This window comes from Crocodylus siamensis, chromosome 5 (assembly GCF_052110815.1).
Source record: "Crocodylus siamensis isolate JL-2025a chromosome 5, ASM5211081v1, whole genome shotgun sequence".
NCBI lineage: Eukaryota > Metazoa > Chordata > Crocodylia > Crocodylidae > Crocodylus > Crocodylus siamensis.
The window spans coordinates 43,928,122-43,944,672 of NC_143399.1; the positions used below are offsets into that span (position 1 = coordinate 43,928,122).

General features: G+C 48.0%; 1 protein-coding gene across 9 annotated transcripts in view; it reads right to left on the reverse strand.

Annotated features, from left to right (window-relative positions):
* The window catches only part of DNM3 (dynamin 3), a 366,866-nt gene that overhangs the window by 310,439 nt on the left and 39,876 nt on the right, over positions 1 to 16,551 (reverse strand). The window lies entirely within an intron of this gene.

Sequence of the window (16,551 nt, forward strand, 5' to 3'; positions counted from 1 at the left end):
CAAAATTTCTTCAGGGCAGACGCAGGCCATCACGTCACTCAAGCTCCAACACCATAACATTGAGTGGATGTGTGTGCAAGGGTAACCTTACAAAAGAGAAGGAGAATTAAAGTTATTGTTTCTCTGACAATATACCCGTGGAGAATTCGTTCCAGCCATTATCTTCATGCCTATCCCAAAACAAAGAACATAATGATGAACATTGCCAAGATTAACTGAGGGCCAGCATCAAGATGTACCAAGGTATTCATAATTTAGTTTGCTTTAAAGGGAGTAATAACATTAGCTCCCAAATACATAAGGCTTAAACAGGCCAGACAAAAGACAATGCTCAAAGTTTTCAGCCAACTCTAAAAGAAAATATATTTAAGTAGATGGAGGATGGAGAAGAGAACATATTTCATTAATTTGAGACAGGTTCTGTAGGACAGTGACCACAATGGATTCTTCATTAGTAATTAAATCTAAGAAAGAAAGTTGGGACAACCTTCAAAGGATATATGGGAGCTGTGTGTAAGACCCTAACTAAAAACCTCAGAGAGGTAAACTAGTGGAACCTGCCCAGCCTTATACCATGGCATGACTTAACTGTGAGACAACAAGGCTAAAATACTAACAGACTTAGATAATTACATATTGGTGCACATCAACACCCAGACACTACATGCCAATGAAGCATTTCATAACAAGTGTGCAAGGAGAGAGTACCCAGGTTAAGCTGGTGAACACTGGTAAAATACGGTACACCGCAGTAGAAAACTGCATACAGGTAATGCAGGGAATGCCTTAATAACAGTGACACCTTGAAAGGAATTGAACAAAATATTTCTTTTAGTCAGAAGTGATTCTTCCCAGGAAATGGTATAGCATATGAGAGAACTTGAGTCCGGACGTGTTAATTAGTTGGAAGTATGGGTGGATCTAGAATTTTGAAAACGAAGGTGCACATGGTAAGATGCATCACCACATACAACACAACATATTTTTCTCCAGTTAAAAATCTACTACAAGCTCATATTACTCATATACTGAGGGCCTAAGGGCCATATTATTCAGTTTAAGACTGAAGCAAAAAATATATAATTTCATTGGAATCAGTTAAAAACAATTTTCAGGGCTGTGAAATAGGAGCTACATTACCAAGGCCAGCTAATAGATAGCAGAACAAAAGATAGCTTGCTTGGTGTAACATTAAGACCATTAAAAAGAAGAGAGGTTATGACTGAGCCATAAAGTAAAGCAACTTCCTCAGCATCTCCCAACTGGAAGTGGCAACAGCATTTCTAGGCAGTTGGTTTTAAACTTTGGATGGACCAGGAATCAAAGTGGGGTATAAGTGCACCAGTGCACCCACCCTAGATCTGCCCCTGGTTTGAAGGGAGCATTCACCAGCTCTATCAAAGGTTATGACAAAATCTGGTCAGGCTTCTCTCAGACACTCCCTCACCAGACTTGTCAGGTAATCCAAATGCTGAATTCCTTCCCCTTCCATGTGCTTTAACCCTAGGGAGTTTGAAGAGAGAATCCAGATGCTCCTGCTGTCTTGAGGCCTGTTGGTACTCTCTCGGAGCAAAAATCCACTGTCACCTGCTCCTGAAAGCTGAGACCCATGAGCCAATTGTCTACCCTGTGACTCATTAACTCCTCACATTCCCTCTCCCCTGGAGTTTAAGTACATCCTTCCTCCATATTCTACTAAAATCATGAACTTCTGCTTTATAGAGCAGGCTGGCTGACCTGCTCCACCGGGCTTTGAACTAAGCCCGCTGGGGGATGGGGGGACTACTGCCACTGCTGGCCCGCTGAGCGACCCTTGCAAAGCCAGCGGACCAAGGCACTTAAGGGGGCACTTAAGGGAGCCCACCCCTGCCCCAGCCCTGGCACAATCTGTGGGCAAGGCAAGAGCCCCCAAGGGCACACTTGCCTGCCTGTATACTAATGCCAGGAGCCTGGGCAACAAGCAGGACGAGCTCGTCCTCCTGCTCAGTGCAAAGAAATATGATGTCACTGGGATAACGGAGACCTGGTGGGACTCCACCCATGACTGGACCACGGGTATAGAGGGCTATACCCTATACAGGAGGGATCGTGTTGACAAAAGGGGCGGGGGTGTAGCTCTCTATGTGAAGGAAAGCTACATGTCCCTGCAAGCTGATGTTGGCGACCGGCATGGACAGCTAGAGACCCTCTGGGTAAAAATTCGTGGGGAATTCGGCACAGGGGACACAACGGTGGGAGTCTACTACAGACCTCCCACTCAAAGTCCCAAGCTTGACCAGGAGTTCGCCCGGGAACTGACTGAGGCCGCTTGCTCCAGGACCTTGGTTGTCATGGGTTACTTCAATTACCCGGACGTCTCGTGGGAAGATCACTCAGCTAAATCTGAGCGAGCGCAAAGCTTTCTCTCGTGCATGGATGACCTCTACCTGACTCAAGAAGTCTATGGGCCAACGAGAGGCAAAGCGCTGCTTGACCTGGTACTGGCTACGGGGGACGACCTAATCGGCGACCTAGTGATCGATGGGAAGCTGGGTGACAGCGACCACGAGCTGATCACCTTCACCATCCGCCGTAAAGCTGGCAAGTCAGTCAGCAACACGGAAGTCCTTGACTTCAGAAAAGCCGACTTTGATAAGCTCAAGAGGCTAGTCGGTCAGGCCCTCAGGGACCGTGACCCCAGGGAGATGGGAGTTCAAGAAGAGTGGTTGCTTCTCAAGGAAGCGATCCTCAGTGCACAAGCTAAACCTATTCCAACACAGAGGAAAGGCAGCAAGAAGGCACAGCAGCCCCCCTGGCTCTCCAGAGACCTAGCGGACCTACTGTGGCTAAAAAGGAAAGCCTACAAAGGATGGAGGACGGGATTCACCTCCAAGAAGGATTACTCCGCGCTGGTCTGGTCCTGCAGGGACCAAACCAGGAAAGCCAAGGCTGCAACTGAACTCCAACTAACTTCAGGCATCAAGGACAACAAAAAGTCCTTTTTCAGATATGTGGGGAGCCGGAGGAAAAGCAAGGGCAACGTTGGACCCCTGCTAAACCAGATGGGGCAACTGACAACTGACGCCCAGGAAAAAGCCAACCTATTAAATAGGTACTTTGCGTCAGTCTTTCATCAGTCACACGGGATCCCCGTGCCTGCTATGGGACAGGGAAATCTGGGTGAGAGGGATCCCCTACCCTCCATAAATGCTGACTTCGTGAAGGAACACCTTGAGAAGCTGGATACCTTCAAGTCAGCCAGCCCTGACAATCTGCACCCCAGGGTACTCAAGGAGCTGGCGAGCGTCATAGCCCAGCCCCTGGCACGGATCTTTGAAAACTCCTGGCGCTCTGGCGTAGTGCCCGAAGACTGGAAGAAGGCCAATGTGGTGCCGATCTTCAAGAAAGGGAGGAGAGTGGATCTGGCTAACTACAGGCCCATTAGCCTGACTTCTATCCTGGGGAAGATCTTAGAAAAGTTTATTAAGCAGGCCATCCTTGAGGGACTGGCCCAGGCTAACATTCTAAGGGACAGCCAGCACGGGTTTGTTGTGGGTAGGTCTTGTTTGACCAATCTCATTTCCTTCTATGACTAGGTGACCTATCACCTGGACAAGGGAGAAGAGATTGATGTCATATATCTTGACTTCAAAAAAGCTTTTGATCTGCTATCCCATGATCAGCTCTTGGCCAAACTGCCCAGTTGTGGCCTTGGCTCCACCACGATCCGCTGGCAGGGAAATTGGCTTCGTGGTCGGACCCAGAGGGTTGTGATTGATGGCAGTCACTCATCATGGTGCCCTGTGACCAGTGGGGTCCCTCAAGGCTCTGTCCTGGGACCCATACTGTTCAACATCTTCATTAACGATGTGGACATTGGAGTCAGGAGTGGACTGGCCAAGTTCGCCGAAACTTTGCACCAAACTTTGGGGCAAAGCATCCACGCCAGAAGATAGGCAGGTGATCCAGGCTGACCTGGACAAGCTCAGCAAATGGGCAGACGAGAACCTCATGGTGTTTAACACCGATAAATGCAAGGTTCTCCACCTTGGGAGGAAAAACCTGCAGCACCCTTATAGGCTCGGCAGTGCTACGTTGGTTAGCACTACAGAAGAAAGAGACTTGGGGGTCATCATTGACCACAAGATGAACATGAGCCTGCAATGCGATGCTGCGGCTAGTAAAGCAACCAAAATGCTGGCGTGCATCCATAGATGCTATTCGAGCAAATCCCGGGACGTCATTCTCCCCTTGTACTCGGCCTTGGGGAGGCCGCAGCTGGAGTACTGCGTCCAGTTTTGGGCTCCACAATTCAAAAAGGATGTGGAGAAGCTTGAGAGAGTCCAGAGGAGAGCCACGCACATGATCAGAGGTCAGGAAAACAGCTCTTACGATGACAGGCTGAGAGCCACGGGACTCTTTAGCCTGGAAAAGCACAGGCTCAGGGGTGATCTGATGGCCACCTATAAGTTTATCAGGGGTGAACACCAGGATCTGAGGGAACATCTATTCACCAGAGCGCCCCAAGGGATAACGAGGTCGAACGGTCACAAATTCCTGCAAGACCGCTTCAGGCTGGACATAAGGAAGAATTTCTTTACTGTCCGAGCCCCCCAAGGTCTGGAACAGTCTGCCAGCGGAGGTGGTTCAAGCACCTACATTGAACACCTTCAAGAGGAAATTGGATGCTTATCTTGCTGGGATCCTATGACCCCAGCTGACTTCCTGCCCTTTGGGCAGGGGGCTAGGCTCGATCTCCCAAGGTCCCTTCCAGCCCTAATGTCTATGAAATCTATTAAATCTATAGTTTAACTCTTCAAAAGCCATGTGGTACATATGAGCAAACCAGTTCACGCAGCAACAAATAAGCTATACAGAGTTTCTAAATTAAACATAATTTCTTACTTAAAAAGCAACCACAAGAAAATACAGATCATTAAACATCTTGAACACCATGCCCTTCACTCAAAGTCCTTCAGGGGTCCAGTGTTTAGGAAGGCTGCTCTTGGTTTGTCTTGTATGACCTCAAAAACCAGGGTCTCCCTTAAAAAAAAAAAAAAAAAATTGGTCTGCCACTTCCCTTCTTCTTGGTGCTTCCTGTGTAGGGGAGGCACCCTTATAACCCCTTCTTTTAAGCCCATCCTATATCATCTGGATTTTCTGTTCACCCTTAGGTAACATTCCACTGCTCCAAACTCCAATCTCCCTTCACCTCTGCCCCCAGATCAACCAGCCCAAACTAGCTTGCTTCTGCCTCAGCTAGTGCACTGCCTCAAGCTATGGCCACTTCAAGAGCTAGCCATTAATATTTAATGGATGGTTATTGATCCTGATCGGAGCTATACAAGACTGAGGTCTTGCTCACACAGATAAATACCTACATGAAAATGTGTAGTCATGATACAGCAATTTTCATAGTCTAGCAGGCTTACCTTTCAGAGCTTGGGTTAAGTCCCAGGCTTGAGATTCTGCTGTTTTGATTGGTGGAGCCCATCCACCAATCAGGACGCAGCAAGGGAAGTGAAGCCACACCCCTTTCCTGAGGGGAGGGGGAGAAGAGCTCCCCTGGACCTGACTAGACTGCAACAGCTGGGTCTGAAAGACTTTGGGGGCGGAGCCCTGGAAAGTATAAAAAGAGCTGGGTGCCCAGCAGAGGGAGATGCATCAAGGACAGAGAAGAGTGGGACTGAAAAGAGCTGACAAAAGCTGCTCAACAGGGTGAAGCAGTAGCCCAGGAGAGCCCCCTGAAGACGTCTATTGGCAGGGAGCTGCGGACGGCTCCAGCAGTTAGGCTGTCAGTGCACAGCATGGCGCACAGCTGCCGGCCCCTGGGAGCTGTGAGGTGGCTTGGGTCTGTAACCTTTGGCATGTGGCCACAAAGACAGTGCACAGGCCAGTGCACGGAGCAGGATCTTCGGAGCCACTTGGACAGCTCGGGTCCCCAGCCTCCACACGAGGCCAGGAGCTTGGTGCAGGAGGCGCTGCACAGAGGGTGAGAGACCCTGGAAGCCGCTTGAGGTGGCTCAGGTTTACAGCTGCTGACACGGTGGGCAGCAGTTCAGTGCAGACAATGCTACACAGGGAGTCCAGGAGCAGACCGAGCCCCGGTGCTGCAAAAGGCTGCCCGGGCCTCTAACCCCTAGCATGAAGTAAAGCACCTGCTACACACAGCGGTGCATGTGGCCCTAAGCCAGGCCAGTGGCAGCAGAGTGAGGCGGCAGGAAAACCTGGCAGGGACAGAGCTCGACCTGGAGAACAGGAGGCAACCCTCCAGGACTGTGGAGTAGTAAGTAACCCTGAAGAGAGGGTCCCCACAGGGGAGGGACCCCCACGGTTGTGAAAGGGCACCACATGAACCGCCCCTGGGTGATAAGGGGTGCTTAGGAATCTTTGGGGTCTCCCTCTCTTTTTCTTTCCCCACACCTCCTTTCCTGTAGTGATACCTTGGGAGTGGGGCCCCTGCCCTGGAGGGCACCCAGGTAGTCTAAGGATTGTTTGTTATATTTGTAGCCTGTGCCTTATACTTTATGTGAATAAGCTGAAGTAATAGTTTGTATATTAATAGAGTTATAAGGTTGCACAATCAATATCCTTTGTTCTGGATTGTTCTATTGTTCACTTGTATTTTTGAACAATAATTAGATAGATAGTATGAGGTTTATTGTTTTGTAAATTTGTACATATATATAAAAATCTATGTCCTTACCCTTTAATGGTTTTGTTGTAATAATAAATTTGTATATAGTTAAGTAATTTATTGACTGGGCCTGACTCTATAGGGGATGGAGGTGGCCATGAGCTGCTGTGTCCCTCCACAGCACACTACCCTGCCAATAATTCCCTCAATTGGAGAGGGGAGTACAAACCCGTGTACACCTAGGCTAGAATAGTAACAACTGCATCATCTCATCCACAGTTTAAAACTTGTAGTTTTATCCCTTAAAACAAGGATTTCACCTACCTCTGCATAAAGTATTAAAAGATTCACAAGAAAAAAAAAGTCACCATACCACAAGCTTATTCCATTTGCAATCTTAATTATTTCTTGCATGTCCTTTGGAGAAACCCAAGCCATCTCAGACATGCCATCCTCAATATCAGACTAAGCAGAGAAGCCCTATAAATATAATCCTACCATCAATATTTCCAAGGCATCTCTCGGTGTAAAAACATCCAGATTTACTAAGAAGAGTTAACCCTAACATACTGAATGCCTAAATCTCAGGTGTTGCCAACTGCTACCAAGGTGTGCAAGGAGGAAATAGCCATTAAAAGGCCACAAGCACTGGCAGACTCATCTGACTCACTGCCATTACAAATCAGTAAAAGAATCCCTCAAGAAATCACAGAAATGGTTCCCTGAGACTCCTCTAGAATAAGTGGACATGAACAGCTTTATTGTACTGTTTGTTTCATATCCTGCCTCAACAGGATGTTCTTGTGAAGTACCAGACAGGAGGTTTCCCCAGGTGAAGTAAGATGCATAGAACAAATTTCTTCCAAGTGATAGCCGATCCTGAGGTTTAATTAAAGTAATGATATGATACAGAATGCATTAAAAATGTGGCCAGATTCTCTGGGAAATCTGAAATTCACACTTCAGCAGTCCTATTTCGGGTTCCCTGAAAATTCAGGTAGATATTGTTGTTTTGAGGACACTTTTACAATCATCAATAGCTAGAAATTAACTTCCATTAAAAAAGTTGGGACTATTAAGAACAATCACTCAATCATTCTATACCAAGGGTTAGCAACACTTTTAGGCAGAGTGCCAAAAATACCTGCAACCTCAACGTGTAAGATGGTAGGCACAGATGGTGGGGGAGCCACAAGAGTCCCAGTCCTTGCTGTAGCAGTGCAGTCCCAGCTCCTTCCCAAAAGCATATGTACCAAGCAAAATGCCTTTGCGAGTTATGCCCTGGCATGCATGCTGGCTATTGCCTACTCCTGCTCTACACCATCACATTTCATCTTCAGGAAGTGCTTACATGTACAAAGAAACAACATCCACCTTTATCCAAAATCTTCCTTAGTACTTGTTCAGCCCCTGTCCTCATTAGCTTAGATGATTGTGGAGACTAAAGCCAGTACAAGGATAATATGGCAAAGCACACTAGCTCATTAGATCACCTATCCAAATATACCCTGTAGGGAAAAGCATAAGTGATTCAGATATTTAGCTTTTTTGGTCAAATCTTTGTTTAAATGAGGGAAAAGCTACATATTAAAACACTGACAGAATTTGTTTAAAGAAAGGAGCTGTGGTTAGTTAAAACAGTTGAGATAAGTTTTTTGGAAAACTGCTTTTGTACATCTTGATTTTTATCATCCATTAACTATCACAATTTCAGTATCTCTATGAACTATGAAAGATCGCTCAGAGAAATACTATTTTTGATACTTCTGAATAGGAAGGCCAGTCATATTACATCTAAATATATTAACTAAATTATTTTATGTATCCAAAATGACAAGAGCTGTTCCCTACACTTTTAAGGTGGGGAGTAGATTGTTAAGTTCATATTTGAAAGTGACTGTCTAGGTTTCAAACGGCTTTCAAAACAGAATTTTTACTAAGCAGCAAAAAGAAATGCTGTTTGACAGATGCTTATTGTTCAGAAGAGAGACAGAGTACTCACCAACAGCAACCACAGACAGCAAAGCTGCCTGTCAGGTAGACAAAGGCTGATAGGTTTTCCCCACTGCTTTTCTCCCTGAGATTTAGTAGCTCCACATAAAAAGAAAATATTAAAACTTTTGCAACTGTCAAATATCCACAACTAACTTTCCATTATCAGCAAAGCTACCAGAATACAAATTGCACATAGTAAAATCTTGATAATTCACCACTCCATGGGAATAGATAATGAGGACTATTTAGCAGTACTTAGCCACTTTCAATTTTGTCAGATGTCTTGGTATGTCATGCACAATACTCGGAAAAGATTTTGTACACTTATAAAGAAAAAAAATATTTAAAACATTTCTAGTGTAAATGCATGCATTCTAACTCCCTCTATGACAAGGTATGATTATAGAAATGCTACATATACAATTTCTTACCAAAAAAAAAAATCAAAAAGCTTACCATACAAGAATTACAGTTACAATGTAGTAAAATAGTCTGTCAAAAATTATGCTTTGCATTCTTATATATAATTCCTCCCCAATATTGGACAATTCTAAAACATGGAAGTTGATCATCTATGTCGTGTTAAATCAATACAAGATGAAGAGCATATAATGCTTTGTAAGCCTCACTCACTCGGCAGCGCTCTGGAGGGCAAAAGTCAGTATCCTACTATCCTTGTAACTAACTCATTATCAGGAGCAAATTCCGTTGCAACTTAGTATGAGCATCCTATGCACCTCATCTCATACCTATGAAAGCTAGACCTGTGTTCTACAGCAAACGTCTTAAATCTTGTGTCACTCTGTGGCACAGTGGAAAGTCAGCCGCACAAACATATTTCCAATTTAAGAATAAGTTTCTTGACTTATTTGAAAGCAGACTACAATGGTAGCTCCTTTCAACATCAAAGCCCTCAAAACAAAAAGATACTTGGAGTGTCAAAAGCTGTATGCATGACAAAGATTTCAAAGTCGTCTCTCAACAGCAAGGAATGCTTGTTGCTAGAGCAGACAGTTCTGAACACAGTAAAATACTATGTTAATTTGCATGAAATTCTGAATGTACTTTGAGACAAAAAAGGGTTGTCAAAAACTTTGGCATGTACCAGGGAAGAAGCAGTAAGACTATTTGCTCTCTTTCAAGATGACATAGTAGTGAGCAGTTTCAAGGACAGCCTTCCCAAAGGTTTTAGAAAGTGGCTTCATCAGGACTTTTAAAAGCTTCTAAAACATAGAAAGAAAATGCATTCAGGAAGAAGTGGCCTGTACTAAACTCACTGCAAAAGAAATACAGTCTTCAAACATCACAGAAAGCAGAGCCTTTTCCCTGAGCAGGTTTGAATCAGAAAGCTTGCAGAAATATGCGCTTGTAAGGATTTTACCTGAAGGCTCTTCTTAAATACTGCAGCAAAGCCATTTGCTATTTACCCAGCACCTAGTTGGGAATGATGCTCAATATCTAAATGTTGCAGGTACTCAGTAGATTTCTATTCAACTTCCAGCCTGATAAAGAAAAACTACAAGTCCAGCTGCATTTCCAGAAGTGACAACCCGTAACAGGAACAACTTGTATTTCCAAGGGACAAAACCTTATTATAGTCAATGGACTCTTACCAATGACTTTGATGCCTTAATAACTTCCATGCCAAAGTCATCTTTCTCCTTTATGGTTTAGTTCATCAGGTCTGCAATCTGAAAGAACTAACCCCAGATGTACAGCAACATTTATAACAGTTTGATTTTTAAGATTAATATGTCAGTATGCTCTAGAGCACATAAAGAATAAATGCTTACAAGTAGCAAATCAACAAGTAGTTAGAACCTACTTTAACCAGTTAATTAGAATTATTGGGCGTGTGTAGACAAAACAGGGGCCCTAAATCGAAGTGGTGGGTTTTAAAAAACACTGCTTCAATTTAGGGCTGATTAAACCCCCGTGTCATGCACATACCCTGCTGACTTACCTGCCCCTCTGGCAGGGAGGGGAGGGCGAGCTGCCAGCGAGCAGAGCAGAGCAGTCCCTGGGCTGTGGGTGGGGGCTGGTGCTTCCCTCCACAGCAGCAGCAGCACCCCACCCCGGCAGCACCTGCCAGCAAACACCCGACTCAAGTGGTCCCGGGGGGCACCACAGCTGTGGAGGGAAGCACCGGCCCCTCATGCAGCTCAGGCAGACAGGAAGGCTCTGGGCTTTTCTTGAGTGAAGCCTGCCTTTCCAGGCTGCTGTCAAGCTGCCTGCAGGGCTTCCTGCAGAGCCATGGCGCTGCATGGAGTCCGGTGCTTTGCTCCACGGCTGTAGGACAGCAAACTAAAACTCCCCAAAGATGTTTTAATTTGCTGCACCCCAAGTCATTTGAGGAGCATTACACTGCCAAATTTTCTATAGCAACTGGAATAAGTGCACAATATGCCACCAAGCTGTGCAAACCGATGCCATTAATGCAGTGCAAAAGCACTTAGCCCGCTTTAAAGTGTTGTGCACACACACCTCTCATCATGTCTACACACACCCATTAATAGTCCCACTAAATTTTTCTCTCCACCTCTCACCATCTAAACCTTCTTCCCTTTTCAGTGTTTTGAAGGGGAAAAAATACTGCTTTGCGAAGGCGTTGAACACAGGATACATACAGATGCTTGGGGAGGCTAGGAGGAGGTTAGATCGCATTAAAAATGGCCACTTGATGCAACTTAATTTGCCCAGATGGGGACTTCAAACATAAGGCATGGACAAAAGTTACAATTTTCACTGATCTGACCTCCGAAAGCACTCTGGATCCATGACCAAGCACAAGCACGTGCCTGCAGAGCACTTTAAAAGGGTCTAATCCAGGGACAATCTGAACGCTCATTGCATGAGGATTCAGATCACTGGTCACCAACCGGTCAATCCCAGTGCCTCTTGCAGTTGAGTCTGGGCTGTGGGGTGGGAGCGGGGCTAAGCACACGCCTGCATGTGTGCACACTTCCCCCAGTCCAGCAGGTCAGTTGGAGTGTGGAAGAGGGAGAGAGACAGGGGCCAGATCGAGGCCTCCCACATGGAGAAGGACTAAGTGCAGGAGCAGCCTGGTCAGTGGGGTCCTGGCTGGGCAAGTGGTGGGAGGATCAAACCCAGGCAGCTCATCCAGGAGCTGGGGGGGTGGACCCCGGCAGAGGCCTTGGGGGGGCTCATGCCCCCCCCATCTGTACCCAGAGACACTCCCAGGTCAGCTGCAATGGGGCTCCAAGTGCAAAGCCCAGCCTGCAGTGGAAGCCGCCTCTGTCACACGCAGGTGGGGGGACACATGCCTCCCCAGCAAATGCAGGGTAGCACAAGTGACTGTAGCAGCAGTCAGGGAGGGAGTTGGGGCTGGAGCAGAGGCAGGCCTTGCACAGCTGAGATAGGGCAGGATGGGACAGAGTCGCAAGCAGCTCATCCATGGGGCGCAGGGGGGAACACTGGTATTATTCTTGTGTCCTACCAGTGAGCAGATGTGGAAGACGGCATGAGACGTGCGTCGCAGAGACCAAGTGGCGGCTTAGGGAATGGTATCTTGATGTGGGCTTTGGCTTCCTTGACAACGACCAGTAAATCATGACGAAAGACATGCTCGGATGGGATGGGCTCCACCTTTCCCCTAAAGGTAAGCGTGTGTTGTCTTCTAGGTTGGCGGATCTCCTCCAGCAGGCTTTAAACTAGGCTCGTTGGGGGAAAGGGGAAGACGAGGAAGGAGGAAGCCTTGGTTCACTAAACCAAGCAGCACTCACAAGTACAACCCAGCCTAGACCAACGAGCAGAACATATACACAGGTAAGCAACAGAGGCCAGGGCAATGCTGAGATTAGGGGGCCAGTGCACACATCCACAGGAGGCCTCAAATGCATCTACACAAACACTTGTAGTAAGGGAAACAAGCAGGAGGAACTTACCTTCCTCCTAGCTGACACCAACCCAGACATATTGGGGCTCACTGAAATGTGGTGGGACCCAACGCATGACTGGGCGGTGAATATCACGGGCTCTAGGCTGTACAGGAGGGACAGGACAGAGAGGAAAGATGGGGGTGTGGCGCTCTATATTAAGGAGGAATATACATCCTCATCACGTAGCACAGAGTCAGAGGAGGGACACACGGAAGTGCTCTGGGTTAGAATACAAGGCAGTCGAGGGGAAAGAGCATTAACAGTGGGGGTCTACCACAGACCACCCAACCAAGGGGAAGAGCTAGACCAGGAATTCTTAAGTTAGCTCACGGAGGTAGTTAGGTCAAAGGGCGTGGTCATCATGGGTGACCTGAACTTTCCAGACATCTGCTGGGAAGAGCAGTCAGCCAGGTCTGACCGCTCACATAGGTTCCTAGCCAAAATACAGGACCTCCATCTAACCCAGGAGGTGCACAGCCCCACCAGGGGAGACGCCTTGTTGGAGCTGGTGCTGACCATGGGTGATGACCTGGTGAGGGGACTCCGAGTGCTCGACCACCTGGGTGACGGTGATCATCGCCTGCTGGAATTCACCATCCAGCGCAAGGTGGCAAAGGCCTGCAGCAAGGCAGCAGCCCTAGATTTCAGGAGGGTGGACTTCAGTGAGCTAAGGAGAATAGTCAGGGAAGCACTGAGGTCCTGGAGGGGAGGGGAGCCAGGTGTCCAAGAAGAGTGGTTGCTCCTTAAGGAGACAGTCCTCCAAGCCCAAAGGGAGGTAATCCCAACATGGATCAAAGGGAGCAGGAGGGTGCAAAAGCCCCCATGGCTCACCAAAAGAATCTGAGAATGTCTTCTAGCTAAAAGGGAGGCGTACACCCAATGGAAGGTGCCATCACCAATGGTAGGGGCCATCACCAGGGAGGATTATGCTCGGGGATGCAGGGGGGCAGTCAGGAAGGCCAAGGCAGAGATGGAACTGGAATTAGCTTCCCAGATCAAGGACAACATGAAGTCCTTTTTTAAATACATAGGGGGAAAAAGAAAGTACCGGGTAACGTGGGGCCCCTGCAAGACACACTAGGAAATTTGCTCGTCACACCAGACAACAAAGCTAACCTGTTTAACGACTTCTTTGCCTCCATTTTCCTGAGCAGGGACCGGATCAGCCTCTCCACTAGGTCCCCTTAGGACCCCAGGGAGGCGCAGCTAAGCCAAGGGTCAGTGAGGATCTAGTCAAGGAACTTCTGGAGGGACTGGATGTATTTAAATCAGCTGGTCTGGACAATCTTCACCCCAGAGTGCTGAGGGAATTAGTTGAGGTCATTGCGGGACCCCTGGCACGGCTTTACGAGCACTCATGGTGCTCTGGTGTGGCACCAGAGGACTGGAAGAGGGCCAGTGTGGTTCCCATATTCAAAAAGGGGAGAAAGGAGGACCCAGGGAACTACAGACCAGTTAGTCTTACCTCAATCCTGGGTAAGCTTTTTGAGAGAATTATTCTGGCACATGTCCAAGAGGGGCCAGCAAGGGAGATTATGCTTAGGGGCAACCAACACGGGTTCATTAGAGCCAGGTCCTATCAGACCAACCTGGTGGCCTTCTATGACCAGGTCACCAAATCCTTAGATGCAGGGGTAGCAGTGAACATAGTCTTTCTGGACTTTCAGAAGGCCTTCAACACTGTCTCTCACCCCGTTCTTATTAAAAAACCAGGGGACTGTGGTGTCAACACCTACACAGTCAAATAGGTCGCCAACTGGCTGGAGAGCCACACCCAGAGAATAGTGGTGGATGGGTCATTTTTGACCTGGAGGGATGTGGGCAGTGGGGTTCCGCAGAGCTCGGTCCTCCGGCCTGCACTGTTCAACATCTTCATCAGTGACTTGGACAAGGGGGTAAAAAGCACCTTGTCCAAATTTGCTGATGACACTAAGATGTGGGGGGGATGTGGGCACATCAGAAGGAAGGACTAGGCTACAATTGGACCTAGACAGGTGTGACAAAGTATATTTGCCAACGTGTCCTGCTTGCTCGAAGGGTCTCCCTCAGGATACAAGACTCTCACCCTCCAGGCCACACGCCCCGAACTCGCCTTCCACGACTTTAATGATTCCTGGTTCAGATGGACTGTCTGGCGCATACACGTCCGGAAATGAGACCTTGCGTCCGTCGGTAAGGCAGTGAGGGCTCCTCCACCCCTACACCCTCACCCGTGCCTCCGCAGCAGGAATCCCTCCAAAGACTCCCTCTTCTCGTGTGAGTCCAAACCTCACGAGAAGTGATGGAGGGGTAACGTGAATGGTGCTGCGGCCTAAAGCAGCCCTACTTGAAGTCCTGCTCTCTTCTCGAGCAGGATCCTGCCTGGTTCTCAGGGGCCTTCTTCTATAGGCGTTCTCAGCTTGTCCCTCTAAGCTCGCCCCAATGGCTCAGCACAGAGAACACCCCGCCGGCAGCCCGTCCGCCCCTTTTACCCTTTCGGGCTTGCCTTTATCCTGCTTGCACCGAAGCCAGACGCCCCGACGTGCTGCAGTCGACCCGTCGCCACTCTGGGTCACCGCCTCTCACTCGTGCCCCTCAGCGGTGCCTTACCGCTGACCCAAAATGTGCGGACCCGGCCTTGGGCGGTGCACATCCGCCCCTCCACTTCCTCGCCAGTCTCTGCCGCTTGCCGCGGCACTTCCGCTTCCACTCCCTGCTCCGGCGTGGCTTTTGAGCCGGGTGCTCCCGCTGTGCACCTGTAGGAGGTAAGTGTTTGCTCCGGCTTCTGGCTCCGCGACGGGAGCATTCCTGCAGAGGGGCAGCCCAGCAAGCTTCACAGCCTGCTGAATTACCTGCTCCCGCACAACAGGTTACAAGGGTGGGTGGACGAGAATAGGATGGGATTGAACACTGACAAGTGCAGGGTGATGCACCTGGGGAGGAACAACCAGCACCATATCTACAGGCTGGGGAACTCCCTTCTTGTCAGTGCAGAAGCAGAAAAGGATCTTGGAGTCATCATTGATACCAAGATGAACATGGGCCAGCAGTGTGGGGATGCAGTCAGGAAGGCCAACCGCACCTTGTCATGCATCCACAGATGCATCTCAAGCAGGTCCAAGGAAGTGATACTCCCCCTCTATACAGCACTGGTCAGGCCACAGTTGAAGTACTGTGTCCAGTTCTGGGCGCCACACTTCAAGAGGGATGTGGACAACATGGAGATGGTCCAGAGGAGGGCCACTGGCATGATCAGGGGGCAACACGGCAGGCCCTACGAGGAGAGGCTACGGGACCTGAACCTGTTCAGCCTCCACAAGAGAAGGCTGAGGGGGGATCTAGTGGCCTGTTACAAACTAGTCAGAGGGGACCAGCAAGCATTGGGGGAGTCCCTGTTCCCCCGAGCACTACCAGGAGTGACCAGGAATAATGGTTGCAAGCTGACAGAGGGTAGATTTAGACTAGATATCAGGAGGCGTTACTTCGCTGTCAGGGCAGGTAGGATCTGGAACCAACTTCCAAGCAAAGTGGTGCTGGCTCCTACCCTGGGGGTCTTTAAGACAAGGCTTGACAATCACCTTGCTGGGGTCGTTTGACCCCAGTACTCTTTCCTGCCATGAACAATCAAGGTCCAGCCCACTTAAGGAATGAGTCAGCATCTGTGAGCTAATATAATAATTACTTCACTATTTACTGTGTAATACACTGCACACTGATGAGCTATGACTAATGATGTGCAAGAAATTAGGACCAAGGCAAGTTGCTCAGGATTAAATGAGATGCTCATTTAAAGTTACAGGTCCAAAAGAGGAGTCAGCCAATCTGCTTATATATTATTTGTGTTTCCTAGTAAAGTTCATTACATTGTACTCTGATAGTAATTTGAATATACCATGTTAAAAGCAGTGTAATTCTGAGAACACTCAGGAGCTAAGTAGAACTGTTCCCTTGATGTAAATTGCTTACCCCAGTACTGAATCTCACCAAATGCAAGTAAAGTGAAAGCAACTCAAGATTCCAAAAGCATTGCTTCAATAATGCATGAGCCATGGAATGCAGTCA